The sequence below is a fragment of the Schistocerca americana genome, chromosome 8 (assembly GCF_021461395.2).
Source record: "Schistocerca americana isolate TAMUIC-IGC-003095 chromosome 8, iqSchAmer2.1, whole genome shotgun sequence".
Taxonomy (NCBI): Eukaryota; Metazoa; Arthropoda; class Insecta; order Orthoptera; family Acrididae; genus Schistocerca; species Schistocerca americana.
The window spans coordinates 429,741,714-429,745,708 of record NC_060126.1 but is presented as its reverse complement, the minus strand read 5'-3'; the positions used below and the strand labels follow the sequence as shown (position 1 = coordinate 429,745,708).

General features: G+C 46.3%; 1 non-coding gene and 1 pseudogene across 1 annotated transcript; both read left to right on the top strand.

Annotated features, from left to right (window-relative positions):
• The first annotated feature begins 1,241 nt into the window (after positions 1–1,241).
• LOC124546209 lies at positions 1,242–1,359 on the top strand (annotated as a pseudogene).
• Positions 1,360–3,536: 2,177 nt separating this feature from the next.
• Trnas-cga lies at positions 3,537–3,611 on the top strand. The gene has a single exon. It is a non-coding gene; the product is annotated as a tRNA-Ser (tRNA).
• Positions 3,612–3,995: the final 384 nt, after the last annotated feature.

Below are 3,995 nucleotides of genomic sequence, written 5' to 3'. Positions count from 1 at the left end.
GGCAAGTGATGGTCTTCTGCACATACGACGTAGGCCTGATAAGCACTGTCTCATAAAGTGCGTTCATCCAACACACATTGGCCCTATCCCAGGTCCTGTGATCTGGGGTGCGATAAGCTACAACTCTCGTACACCTTTGATGTTTCTGGACGGGTCGCTAACCAGCGATCGGTATGTTAGAGTCGTTCTTGCAACAGGAATGTTATGTGTTGTTCCAGCAGGTTAATGCTCCTCCACACACTGCCCGTGAAACTCGGTGTGCTCTGTAACACATGCAGCAACCTCCATGGCCAGCATGATCCCCGTGCTTGTCTCCTGCCGAGCACAAGTAGAACGTGATGGGGTGAGAAGTGACTTGTGACACCCATCAACCGACAACTCTTACAGAATTACATGAACCGGACGAGCAGGCGTGGCATAACTTACACCAAGACAGTATTCACCATCTGTACAATTGACTGGCTGCCAGAAGTTGGGTTGGGTTGTTTGGGGGAAGAGACCAAACTGAGAGGTCATCGGTCTCATCGGATTAATCGGGTTAAGGAAGGACGGGGAAGGAAGCCGGCCGTGCCCTTTCAAAGGAACCATCTCGGCGTTTGCCTGGGGTGATTTAGGGAAATCACGGAAAACCTAAATCAGGATGGCCGGACGCGGGATTGAACCGTCGTCCTCCCGAATGAGAGTCCAGTGTGCTAACCACTGCGCCACCTCGCTCACTTTGACTGCCAGAGTCGGCACCACCATTATCGCCCTTGGAGTCTACACCACAAACCAATACGAGTGTTTCAGCATGGGTTGATATATGATAGCTCAGAACCGCTTGTGGTATTGATCTGTAAATTTAAGCATTTCACTTACTCTATATGCACTGTTGCATAAATAAGTCTTGAGTGAATTACAAATCTCTAAAAGGGTGTACTAATTTTTCTCCTGCAGTGTATATTCGCATATCTCTGATGTCAGTATGTCGTAGAATTTTGAAACACGTTTTATGCTCGTCTTTTGCTACATTTTTGTACACCAAAAATCTCGTCTGTAGCAGTCAACATGGATTTCGCAAACAAAAATCGTGTGAGACCTAGCTCGCTCTGTTGCTACACCTGGCCCAGGAGGCAAGAGATAACGGCTCCCAGGTTGGTGCTGTGTTCCTTGACTTCCGAAAAGCGTTGGATACAGTTCCACATTGTTACTTAATGAAGCAAACGCGAGAATATGGAATACCAGACCAGCTGTGTGACTGGGGCAACGGCCTTGCCGCAGTGGTTACACCGGTTCCCGTGAGATCACCGAAGTTAAGCGCTGTCGGGCGTGGTCGGCATTTGGATGGGTGACCATCCAGGCCGCCATGCGCTGTTGCCATTTTTCGGGGTGCACTCAGCCTCGTGATGCCAATTGAGGAGCTACTCGACCGAATAGTAGCGGCTTCGGTCAAGAATACCATAATAACGGCCGGGAGAGCGGTGTGCTGACCCCACGCCCCTCCTATCCGCATCCTCTACGGAGGATGACACGGCGGTCGGATGGTCCCGGTAGGCCACTCGTGGCCTGAAGACGGAGTGTGTGTCTGGGTTCAAGAAAACGAAATGAGCGTGTGCCGTTGTTGGCCGGGAGGCCACATCCGGCAAAGTTTGCTCCCCGAGTGCATGCCTTATTTCAGTCGACGCCACACTGGGCGACTTGGGTGCCGGTGATAGGATGAAATGATGATGAGTACAACACAACACGCAGTCCACGAGCGGAGAAAATCTCCAACCCGTCCGGTAATCGAACCCGGGCCCGCTACATGGGAGGCAACAACGTTACAACTCAGCTAAGCAGGCGGGCTGCGTTCAAGAGTTCCTGCCAAATGGAATACAGCTTGTCACCGTAGAAGGAGGGAAATCATCAGATGTAAAGTAACTCCCAAAAAGTACTACAAGAGAATGTTGCAGGACAACTACTATACACAACATGCAGAATGTCTCTTCTAAGACTTTCCAGGCGCATTTTCTCTAGTGTTTCGGCAGATATTTGCAGTTGCGTTTTTCCAATGTGTAACCGGAGTCATACCAAACAAATACTGCTCATCAGGTCTTTCATGCGATGGAAAGCAACCGTTTGTTTGCCGTCACATACTTTACTTTTACTTTACATGTGGCAAGGGCCTTATCGACCATACGCCTGCTCTATGAGCCTCTTCCACTTCTGCCTGTCGAATGCGCTGTTTGTCCAGTTGCTGCTGCTGTTCATCCCCATTGTGTCCTCCCGAATGTTATCCCGCCACCTGATTCTGGGTTTCCCTCTTCTTCTCGTTCCTTCTATTGTTCTGCTGAATGCCATTATAGGTAGTCTATTCTCTGCCATTCAGGCTATATGGCCTGCCCAACCCAGCCTTCTCCTCTTGAACACTTCGACGATGTTACGGTGTTTGAACAGCCCTCTTAATTCTTCATTTCTTCTTATTCTCCATTCCATGTTATTTTCGTCGTATACAGGTCCAAAAATTTTCCTTAGTACTTTTTTTCGAATATTAACAGTTTTTCTTCATCTTTCTTTCTAAATATTAATGTTTCAGATCCATATAACATCACAGGTATGATGGTCGATTGATATAAGCGGATTTTGAAGTTACTGCTAAGTAATCTTTTTCTTAGAATTTTGATGAAACTAAAAAGTGTCTTGTTTGCTGTTGATAAATGGGTATCTATTTTTATATCTGTTTTGTTGTTATTACTAAAAATACTTCCTAGGTACTTGAAGTGGTCAACAGTCTTGAAATTGAATCCATCTACAGTCAGAGGTGCATCTTTTCTGGTTTTCTTACTTATGGTCAGGTATTCTGTCATTTCTTCATTAACATGTAATCTTGATTTCTCAGCAATTTTGTAGTAATTTTGCATCATTCTGATTAATTCTCTTTTGGAACTACTTATTAGTCCTGCATCGTCTGCGTAGGCAAGTCTTGCAATGTTCACATCCTATAGCTGGATCCAATGTGGATTGGTTTTAGAAAATTCTCTATCAATCTTCTCTAGGACAAGGTTAAATGAAATAGGTGAAATGGCATCCCCTTGTCTCAGTCCAGCGTACACCTCAAAATCTTCAGTTTCTCTTACCGGTGTCTTTATGCGACATGCCGTCACATACAACATTATTTTTAAATCGGAATTTTACGTGTCCTTTCGACAGAGCGGTTTCAGATAAGCCTAGTGCGACATTCGTTTGGTCGATGTGTACTAACAGGAAGAGTAACCAGTACTGCTGCGGTGACAGCTCTACCCCGGCCCTCGCTCACTGCTGCCGCCATACAGCACCACTCCTCACTTACTGCTGGAGTACTTGTTATTCTTCCTGTTTTATTGCCCCCATTAATACATATCGATCAAAGGAATATAGCACTACGCTAATCTGAGATCGCTCTGTCGAAAGGAAACCTAAAATTCCGATTTAAAAATAATTTTGTATGTGAAAATTCCTGGCAGATTAAAACTGTGTGCCGGACCGAGACTCGAACTCGGGACCTTTGCCTTAAAGCTGTGAGGACGGGGCGTGAGTCGTGCTCGGGTAGCTCAGTTGGTAGAGCACTTGCCCGCGAAAGGCAAAGGTCCCGAGTTCGAGTCTCGGTCCGGCACACAGTTTTAATCTGCCAGGAAGTTTCATATCAGCGCACACTCCGCTGTAGACTGAAAATTTCATTCTAGAAATTTTGTATGTGACGGCATGTCGCATAAAGACACCGGTAAGAGAAACTGAAGATTTTGAGGTGTACACTGGACTGAGACTAGACTGGACTGGACCGGCGCTTTCCGTCGACGACGGACGTCGCGTCAGAGACGCTATGAGCAATATTTGTTTGGGCTGATTTCAGCCACATACTGCAAAAACGAAATTTCGAATATTTTCCAAAACACCAGACAAAATGTAGCTGATGGGGGACGCCCGGTATACAGGGTGGTCCATTGATAGTGACCAGGCCAAATATCTCACGAAATAAGCATCAAACGAAAAAACTACAA